We start from the raw sequence: 11,555 nt of genomic DNA, 5'->3' as shown, positions 1-11,555 counted from the left end.
CATCTGACCAAAAAAATAACTTGTTGTTAAAACAGTTTTCATGTTACGTTTTGTTTTCAAAGTTGCATTTCTTTTCATTTATTTATTTATTTTGTCTTTTTTTACTTTATGACCGCAATTTAGCTCCATATAAAAAAAAACATTGGGGGAGGCACAGTGGTATTGAAGTAGGTGTGTTTTAATATCTTTTTAAATTAACAATGTTGAGAGGGAATCTTTGAAAACAATGTATACTTCTTATTATTATTCTTATACAGTAGAATTCTCAGATAAACTTAGAACAATTACACTTACTAAATATAAGACATTTTTTGTTTTCCCAACATGTGACACATTGCAGTTCTTTAACAGTTGAATATGTTGTTCAGTTGAATATGTTCAGATGGTATTTTGAGGGGAAACCACTTCTTAGTAAACCAAAGGGGCACCCAGCAAGAAAAGTTTGGGAACCACCAATAGACTATTACTGTCTCTAAATGGAGTACATTTAGAATAGCTTTAGTTTCAGAATACACTAAAAAGTATTTTTTAACATTTTTGCATGAACTGCATGAATTTTGCATGAACAATTATACATACGAGATTTTATTTGAAAAAAAGTGGAATTTTCATTACTATTCTAGGGTACAAAAAGGGTCAATGTTCTAGTTGTAAATTATTTAGGAGAAAAACTAAATTAGGAGTGGCATAGTTATAGTTTAGACTTGAATCCCGTTTAAATGCTGCAAAGGAGAGGTTTTTAAAGTAGGGACATTATCACCATTATTGAACTGCTTGTAGTGTGAGTAGTAGTTCAAGGCGCGTTTAATCAATAATAACCAGAAAGGATACTGCAAACAATTTAAAAGAATAAACTAAACCAACCTGTTCCGGCAGGAACTCTAAAAGACCTTTATATTGTTTACAAGAATGAAAAGCTTTACTATTATTTTAGATATTTTTCTTTCATTTTCTGATGTTTAGCTACATTCAGACATTTTAAATGGTTCATGGTCAAACAGGGTACCAGTTAGTGTTAATAAGGAAACCTTCCGGCATTTAAAAAAGCAGCAGCCTTCACCGTTCTGCTCCCCAACCTGTAGATTTGTTGCTCACAGATTTTGTCTGTAAAAGCTGATGGCATAAAAAAAAATAAAACTGCAAAAAAATATAGATAAAAAATACAAGGGAAAAATCAAAATGAAAATTCTGTTGACATGATGTTCCAAAAGCAGATGGGGATGGATTAGATTTCAGAGAGAACTTGAAGTTTTTGGTTGTTGTGCCTCTGATTGTTCCCACTTCAACTCGATAAAGCATTTCTTCCATGATTGTTGGCTGTAGCCCTGCGTTTGACATGGATTATAGCTTGCGTTTTTGGTTAGAATTAGTTCAGAGAACATATGGCATTTCTCCCAGAACAGAGATATACACTTTGATATTGTCTGTAATCTCTATCAGAAACATCAATTGAAATGTTTGGCTACAATGTAATCTTCTATATTTACTCCACACTGAGATGGACGTTCATTAAAGTTGCATGTGGGCAACTTACTGGGCTGTACTTGTATTCTGTTACAATAACAGGAAATACCTTATGCTACTCAGATTGTTCCTAGAGGTCTGACTAAACATGTTAAAACCCACTGTGGTTGCTAAAAGCATGTGACTTTAGGAATGGGAGCCCCTCCTTTTTATTTCTTCTTTGTTTGTTTTTTGTTTTGTTTTTTTGTTGTTTTTTTTTGGTAAAATTTTTTTGGTCTTCCCCTTTTGTAATCTTGCCCTTTAGTAGTGGAAGGCGCAGGTCATTTAACATCTGGATTATTTATGACATATATATATATATATATATATATATATATATATATATATATATATATATATATATATATATATAAATATATATATATATATATATATATATATATATATATATATATATATATATATATATATATATATATATATATATATATATATATATATATAAAACCCATATCTGGACTTTTTCCTACGATGAGTCCCCATCTCATTCAAAAGTATTGATTGTCCAAAAGTGGAATGTACAATAACTAAAATAAAGACTACTTTATTTAATCTTTTAATTTGAGCATTTCATTTTAATAAGTGTATAATTTCCATCTCAAATAAAAAAACAACATATTGTTGCCTGGAAGTTGGTAAGGAATCAAAATAAATAAAAAATTAAATTATATTATAAACCTGTATTTATAAAACTGGAGCTCCTCTAAGTAATTCCCTTATCACATTTATCCTTGATGAAATTGGAACAAAATGCAGAACAAAATTTATAGTCAGACTAACTTTATTAGTTTAACTTTGTTTTCATCAAAACACCTGAGCTGCTTTGAGCTCTAATAGCTCAGTGTGAAAAACAGCTGATCCCAGGCTGTTCTCCACATCCATTCTGTTCCTCTGCTTGGTTTGGATGTGTCAAAGCTGTAGATGAACTCAAACATATACGGTAATAAAAACTTAGTTTCTGGTTGATAAAAGCTTGTTTATTTTTTCATTTGGGTCTTCAAAAAGCAAAACAGATCCCAGCCCTATTTTATTTTACTATATAAGAAATCAGTCATGTCAGTCAAAACCCAATAGAAAACTGTTCAAGTCCTGTCAAAGACACTGCAATTGACACCAAAGCCAGTTAAATTCTACCATAAGAGCAAGTTTGATAGCTTTAATATAAACCATTGTCTGCAGTTAATCATTCAAAAGCAAAGCATATCCTGTATGATATGTGGAAAAATTTTATAGCTGGTCTGTATTCTGATATGTAAATTTTTTTTAAAACTAGAGAGAAAAGATAAAGGGGAATAAGTTCAATAAATGAGTTTTACTAAGCTGTGCTCTTTTTAATGCATTTTCTGCAAATCTACTTTTGATTTGTGCTGGTCTGTCTTTTATAAAAAAATTTCCATACTTAGCTAAAATCAGGAGGACCAAATCACTGTCTTGCATAATATGTAACATATTGCAACTTGGTTAAATATCCCTCATCACTGCCTTTGAATTCAACTCCTGGCCCCATTTTCAAACCCAAAAATGTTTAAAAAGTACTACTTTACCACATCTCCCCTTTGGTACATTCTAAATAGGAAGGTTATTTTAAGCAGCAGCCGTCATGTCTGCTTGAATCATCTTTATAAACAGCATCTTTTTCTCAGGGGAAAGCTTCTATAGAGGAATTAAAATTGTTCAGATTGTTCTGCTGAATGAAGCTGTCACTGCCATAAGGTTTAACTAGACTCTGATGTGAAGTCAGAGGTCTGTTCGGTTGAACTTTGACCATGCAGCCTTGCAGAAAATTAGTACAATGAACATTATCGACATGTTTTGCTGGTGTGCAGCTTAGATTTTAGGATGTCTGGTCCAAGGACGTAAACATTTCCAATCAATGCATTATTTTCTCCCCAAAGTGTTAGAAAAGCTGACCAGATACTACTTCTAATGTCAATTTCTGGTCTAAAATCAAGGCTTAATATAAAAGAGAAGGGAGAATATAAAAATGGATTTGTCTTTCATTGTGTTTAATATAGACTGATTAGTGTAGTAATCAGCCTTTTTTTATTTTCTCATATCAATGGATAAAAGCTTTATTTTCAAACAGTTTGCATTTCAAAATCTCTCTATCCTTGTTTAAGAGAAGCTGAGAAGAAAAAATAAAACATAAACATGGGAATACTATGACATAATTTCATGAAACACCACAGAAACAAGCCACATCAAACCATGCACAACTGAAAGCAAAATCAAAACAGTTCACTTTTTAAATTTTCATTTTGTGTTGTGTTTAAGGAGGAAAAGCATCCAAAGCACCCTGGACCTATCTGAAATAGGATTTATGTCTTGTTAGTCCATGAATTGTAATAAATCACATTTGTTCATTTAAAAAAAAAAAAAATGGGAGCTGTCCTGATTACTGCCATAATAGTTGCATCAAGAAATTACCTAATTACTGTCTGATAGGCTTGTTGATTACACCCTTGTGTTCATTTAACTTAATTTTACCTGGACAAAGATTTTGCATAATATACAGTCTTTATACTGTTACTTTTAATCAATATATCTTTCATACTTTATCTATTTTACAGTGGTGAGAGAGATAAGTTAAATTTTGATTACTCTGTATTTACAGAACATTTGTGGTTAATGAATATTGAAAACTTGATTATGAAAGCAAGTAAGTGGATCCCAAAAAGCAATGTATTCACTGATTTAAATAGAATAGTTGAGAAAATTGGCATCTTTCAGTCTGGAAGGAGATTTTAAAAATCTATTCCTAATTTTTTGGACCGACCTGTGTCGTGTAGTATACAGGGGGTAGTAACAAGGGTCAATAAGCCACTCACGACCACTTCCAGATCAAAAGTCTTAAGGTCGGGAGAAAATCACTTTTTAAATTCAGTTGGCCTTCGTTAGTTGTTCATGAGCACACTGAAAAAAAATCGAAATCTAAGTAAGTAATATATTCTTAAAATAAGTGCATTTTTTCTTGGATTGAGGAGGTAAAAGAGACATTTTGCCAATGGAACAAGACAATTTACACTCGAAATAAGAAAACACAATTGCATTGTCTAATTTCAAGTGCATGTTATCTAATTATCTTATTTTAAGACTAAAAATACTCATTCCATTGGCAAACTATCTCATTTACCTACTCAAATTAAGGGTAAATACACTTAATTTAAGACATTTTTACTTATTTCTAGATTGTTTTTCAAGTGCAAATCCTGCTATTGAAGCAGAGTTAAAAGCGTCTGTGAGCTGTTTTACCAGAACCTCATGCACTGGATGTGCAAATAAGGTATTTCTTCTTCTTCAAGATTGACGAGTCTGACCAGCAGCATCTCTCGCTGTTGAGTCCCAAGTGTGGTTTGTGGACGTGCAGTTTGAGCAGTTTGATCGCATCTGAGCCGTACAGTGTAAGAACATAAACTGTGCACTGTGAACTTTTAAACCCTGCTGTTTCATCGTACAGTTTGAGCTGTAGCTGCGTACAATGATTGAAAATGTACCGTGTATGCCCAGCCTAAGACAAAGATTTGGCAATACCGGAAGCCCAAGGTGAAAACAATTTCTGACTAAAGTAACAAATTGGTAAAATATTTAGCTAAAACTATCTTGTTGAACCTCAAGACTTCCATGAAAATAATACCTGGACTAATGAGACAAATGGTGTATTTTTTTTTATGTTTTTTCTCATCCTTATGTCTCCCATAAATTGAAGGTAGATGATGACAAGATTTAGTCATGTTGAATATGTTGTTGTTAGTCTAAAGCTGTTTTCTGACATCAGTTAACCAGGTTCTCAGTGATGGTTTCGTCAAGTCTGTAGCCAAACGTTTAAGAGGCACCCTACTGTAGGGATAGGGTACCGCCATATTTACGATCCACGCCAGTAGTAGGTTATTTTTGCCAAATTGTTAATTAATTTTCTTAAATTCTTTTATTTTTAGACCTTAAGGTAATTAAAAATGTGCAATTTTAACATAATTTAGCTTCGGCTTATATAGATGAGCCTTGCCTGCTGTTTGTAGAGACGTTGAAAGGTTAGAGCTACAAGTTTAACTCCTCCCAGCAGGAGGTGGAACACCGTAGCTCGCCGGCTTTAGTTCCAAACTGTTTGCCAGACAGTTTCTAGGTCTACTTCTGTCTATGCTAATTCTTCATTCACATTAGCAAATATTTAACATTGCTGTTTAGAGGAAAAATTATAACTTCTGCATGGTTTCTGAGCCCTTTTGCTTCCTTAAGTCAGCATCTATGTTCATCCTAATTTTGCTTATTTTTTGTGAGTGTGTCGGGGGGGATTGAGGCTTAAATCTAAGAAATATAACCCCAAGAAGAAGCAATGTTGGAGAGTCATTACAGAGCCATAAGGATTAGATGCCTGAACTCCATCTGATATTGCTGCCACTGGTGCAAATTCCTTTTGAGTAGACAATGTCATCGTAATCATAAGGAAATATTCATACATTTTGGACCCGTCGAAATATCAAAACTATTATTTACATTTAATTACTTTTTTTTTTATATTTACCATTCCTGTTGGGACTTGTTTTGATTTTAGGAGCAACCTCCTGTCTACCTCTGGCCCTGACTCTAAAAATGGCGATGCCCTGCCCCTACAGTACAACACTGCTGGGTTTTAGAGCAGCCTAATCAAAGTTTGGACCTAAACCAGATCCTTCATGTGGTTAAATAAAAATTATTTTGCTAAGAAAAACAACTCCACTATAGTATATAAAACATTCATATATGTTTTTTGTCCTGTACTTATTGGCTGTTCTTTGCAGCAAAGGTTAGCATAACCGATTATTGAATTTAGAGGGTGAGTGGTGATTATTTTGTCCAATTTTAACTAAAATGCTTCAGTCTTGTTCACGAATCAAATACACATTAAAATCAGCTTTACAATTAAATTAATCCAACATTTTAGTCTAATAACACATAAAACAAAGCAATATCTAAAGGAGGCATACTTTTTCCACAGCCGTTAATGTTGAAAAGTGCATAGTAGTAAAATTACTTTTTTTCAGTAATTGCAAAGCCACTCTGCGTTTTGTCTGCAGTTAATAAAGATTAATAAGATAATGTGAAAATGTAATAAATATACAACACTCCAACCTCTGTATCTTGCAAATTTACCACTCCTAACCTCACCGGGGACTTCAATTACATTTTAGAGGCCTTTTTAATTTTCTATGTGGGGATATTGGACTCCAGTCCATGCATACATTCATACAAACTCAGCTGAAACCTTTGACCTTCACTGTTTGCAGGCAATTTGTATAATGACCTCTTTTTTTCCCTTTTCTTTTTTTTTTTCTTAATCGAGTTTATGGTGATTTACAGTTAGGCTTTTGTTGTTCTTTGCATTTTAAATATGTAAACATGCTGAGGTTAAAAGATAAAAATGTTTTTTATAATAAAAAAGGTGACTGCTTAATCATTTTGTTTGCAAATCCGATTATGGACATGCACGTAGCTTTTAATCAGACAAATCAGGAGGAGTTAAAATTATTTTCCAGATCCCAGCTAAAAGGATATTTTCTGTGATGTTATAGACACACCCGTTCAGGTACTGAAGGTCTTCTTATAAAATACAAATGATATCCTCTTAAGAAAAGGGTCTTTTCAAATATCCTCTTATTTTTTTTCAGGCTTAAAAACTTAAGATTTTTTTTTTTCTCATTCAGGAACTCATGAAGGCCTTTAATTGTTCCTGAACAGCCTGTTCTAGAAGACCTTTTGTTTTCATTTGAGTTTAATCTAGCCAGGGGGATTTGTTTAAGCAGCTTTTATTTTAAAACACATTTCAATGACAAATTTCTCAATAAGCCCTTGGGCTTTCATCCACTTATGTGGAGAAACATTGGAGATGGTCAGAAGGCCAAACACGAGATGATGAATGTATTGGCACCAAAAATGAGTGGAGTTCCATGATAAAGAAACAGACACTTTACAAAAAAACATGTAGAAATCATCTGGGCACTATCAGGCTGTATGCAATGATTGCACTGAAAACACCTCAAAGGACTGTTTAAATTGTTTAAAGGAGCATTGCACATGCTCCATAGTTTTTGCACATATTCGCCCCCTCTGGCAACAACTCAAAATAACATCCCTGTTGTCCACATGGAAAGGAAAGGAGAAATACCCCCTAGTCTGTAGCCCAACTCTATCATCTAAAATTGTAGGTGTTAATGGTAGCAGCCCAGCTAATATTACCCTCCAGGATGGAGTCACAGCCAAACAGGAACAGACCAGATGAAGCTGCGATGATGGGGGGAAAAAACAAAGGGAGAATAAAGTTAGATGTGGGTATAACACATATTTCAGAATAGGAGAAAAGAGAGAGAATGAAACAGAATAAGGAAAAGTTGTCTCTATGTCCTCCAGCAGTATAAGCATATAGCAGCATAGCTAATAGAATTAGCCTAGGAAAACCTGAGCCACTCTATGACCTTTATCAAAAAGGAAAGCTTTAAGCCTAGCCTAAAAAGTAGACAAAAATAGTCTGCCTCAGGGACTAAAACTGGTAAATGGGTCTAAAGGAGAGGAGCCTGATAACTTAAAGATCTGCCTCCCATTCTACTTTTGGAAATTCTATGAACAAGTAAACCTGCAGATTGAGAGTGAAGTGCTTTCTTGGGAACAATAAGATCTCTGATATAAGTTGGGGCTTGGTTATTTAAGGCTTTATGCAAGAAGGAGGATTTTAAATTCTATTTTGGATAATGAAGCCAATGAAGAGATGCTAGGATACAGATATATCTCTTTTTGATTTTCATCTTAATTTTGGATCAGCTGAAGGCTTTTAACTACAGTTTATGGACTTCCTGATTGTAAAGAATTACAATAGTCCAGCCTTAAAGTAACAAATGCATGGAGTAGTTTATTTACCTATAGTGTAAACTTTTGCAGTGCAGCTTTAATGCAATATTTGGTAAGACATTATTGCTCATTTTTATTCTAATATTTTCTTTATATGAAAAAATGAATACCATACAACCTTTATTTATTTTTTTATCTTCAACATATAAATAAAGCATAAGCATAAGTGGACCCTGCAACATGACAATCACCCAAAACATACCAGTAAATCCACCAAGGACAGTTGAGAATTGTTAGGATAATTATCATTGATGATGTGGGATTATTACACCTTAATATTAGCTGCCTGTTACGTGTTACAACTTACGTTTTCCACAATAGCTTATCTAATTAAGGCAGTTCCTGTGTTAGGATATACAGTTATAATCTTCATTCTGTACATGGCAAAGATTTGGAAATGGAATGAGAGCAGTTTCCTTTAGCTAAGAACAAAGTGTAATATTTTGATAAGGCTGGAGCCATGGATGTGTACTCATCTGCTAACGTGTATGAGGTAATGATGTGATGATGTGGCAGAATGGAGATGCATAAAATGCCTCTTTAACTGTTTTATGGGGCCACTTCTTGAGAGTTGAGCCCAGGGGTGAGCAGCTGCCTTTTTTAATTCTGAGAAACTTCTCTGATCTGAGTAAGATTACAATTTCTATCAAAATCTGTTGTCATGTCTCATAGTTATTTAATACATATAAGTTTTGAAGTGTTATTTAAAGAGTCTGTCCCGATTGATCTTTTTTTCAGGGAAAAGAACCGGAGAGAGAAAGCTCCGAGGTGTAGACACAGAGAGCCTATCTTTAACAGAAGGAAATCGAACACTCTGGTTTTAGTCGAAGCCCAGATCTTGATGTCATTGACCCTTATCTTGATTTGGACAATAACTTTTGCATTAACTGGTTTCTGTTAAAGGCCTTGCATCAATGAAAACTGGAACCCATCATTTTTTATGCCATATTTAGCCATGTGAGCCAACGCCAATTTGATTTGGGGTTGAGGGCCCCAGAAATGTATTCAAAGGGCAGCACCTTGGAAAACAAATAGTAGACAGCAACCACAGAAAAAAAAAAAGCAGTTTTATGTCTGATGTTCATGAGTTATTTCAGTTTACCGGCAGACCATCCTTCATGACCCATCTCTCTGAACACCTGGAGAAACAGAAAATATATAAAAATGATAGAAAGAGGGTCTAATCGCAGAAACAACTTCATGTTCACATCTGTGGTGGGCCTGAGTCCCTGCAGAGAAAATAAAATATCTTTTTTATGTTTTGGAAGTCATTTACAATTTTGTTCAGCTTAAAAAAATGACTCCAACAATCAGAACTGGTTCAGCAGAATCCTGCGGTGAAGAGAAATGGCACCTAGAGGATCTTCCTCTCTAATTGCAAGCACTTTTTGCCAGCAGTTAGGTTAAGTGCTGCCAGCTGCATTTAACTACCTGTGATGATGGCGAATAGCTTCTTTAAGATGCTTCCCTTTTACATAAATTGCATATTTTGTGTTAAAGTGCTCCTTAAATCTAGGAGCAGAAAAGAGGAAACATTATTGGTGGTAAAATGGAAACAATATGTCAAAACAACATTCTAGCTGTCCCATTTATCGAATCAACCATCTCCAAATGCAGGTACCTCTCACATATTTAGGTACGTTTATTGAGATAGGGAAACATATAAATTGAATTATACACAAACAGGGATTGATTTTAATAGGTTTATGGGTAATAAAACTAATATTAGAATAAAACTATAATTAGAATATGACTTCAGACCAAAATAAATACAAGTATATCCATGCAGTGAACAGAAAAACAATTCTGAAATCAGTAAGGGACTCATCTGTATGGTTTGCAAGGTGTTCAAGAAGTCCAACTTTCATTAATTGTGGCCTTGGGATTGTTTGCTTCATTGGTGCTAGTGTTTCTCATTTTCTCTTGACAGTTTCTCCGTAGATTATCCGCAGTGTTTGGCACTAGACAGCTATATCTGATGTCAATACTGCTAAAAGTGCTGCCAAAGGAAATTTTGTTGTATTCAGTACAATTACAATAAAGCTGCTTCTTTTGATCAATTTGATGGTCGTTGTAGCAGGTATTGACAACTCTGGAGGGGTTCTAAGTCCCACATGAACTTGTAGAGTGTTTAATTTTAGTAGAGAGGTATTCAAGAAAGCAATTTGTCTAAATAAAACTCAAGAGTCCTCATTAGTAATGGACACTTCGGTGTAAAACATTGCCACATACAAAGTGATATAGCAAAAAATTAAGAAAGTGCCCTATGCACAACTATATTTCAACCTGGACAGAGGCCTACGCACACAAGAAAAGGGGCAATTAGACAGATTTATTGATGAATCTGACAGTTTGTAGGCGCTTGGACCCAGGCAGAAGACATGGAAGCTGTGAATGGCGATGAGCTTGGATGATCATAGTGAGATTAGGATTATATATGTCTTCCCCAGGGGTCCGGGTACTGGTGGTGGAGTATAGGCCGGAGGAGAAGGAGCTTGAGAGCATCACTGAAGAGCTGGAGTGGAGGAGGGTCTAAGCTCAGCTGATGACCAGGAGAGTTTGTGGATAGAGAGCTTTAAGCAGAACCTTACAGGAGGATTGGCTGAAGAGGAAGGACGACGGGGATTGGCTGGAGCAGATCTGATGCTGGGATGAACCTTTCAGTTTGAATCTGCTTTTAAACTTCATATGTCTAGTGCATAATCTACCACATTGCACTAGCAACTAAAGATGTTCAGTCAGTGTGAAGTGTGTAATTAAGAACTATTCAAATATATACTAAAAAAACATGTGAGCTAAATGCTCATAAATCTGTAGTATGGGAGCTAATGGCATTTGCATTTTCCATGACGTCAAAGTTCATTTATAGCTTCCCGTTTATTGATATCTGAATATTCCTTAAAACAAAAAAATTAAATTCACAAAAAGTTAAAAACATGCTTTATAACCAGCAAAATTAAAGAGAAAACAAATAGAAAATTAAATTCTGTTTATTTCTATAGCGCCAGCTCGCAACACATCTCAATGCCCTTTACAGAGACAATAAGGTTAGACTGGTTAAAGTTTCTATCAAAGAAAACCAGCTGATTGTATAAAGTCCTTGACTTGCAGGAAATGCTCCAACTGGAGTAGCTGTGGCTATGATTTTCACTTGG

Source organism: Cyprinodon tularosa, unplaced genomic scaffold, assembly GCF_016077235.1.
Source record: "Cyprinodon tularosa strain WSP-4 unplaced genomic scaffold, ASM1607723v1 ctg383, whole genome shotgun sequence".
NCBI lineage: Eukaryota > Metazoa > Chordata > Actinopteri > Cyprinodontiformes > Cyprinodontidae > Cyprinodon > Cyprinodon tularosa.
The sequence above is the reverse complement of the archived record's forward strand: the minus strand, read 5'-3'. Positions refer to the sequence as shown.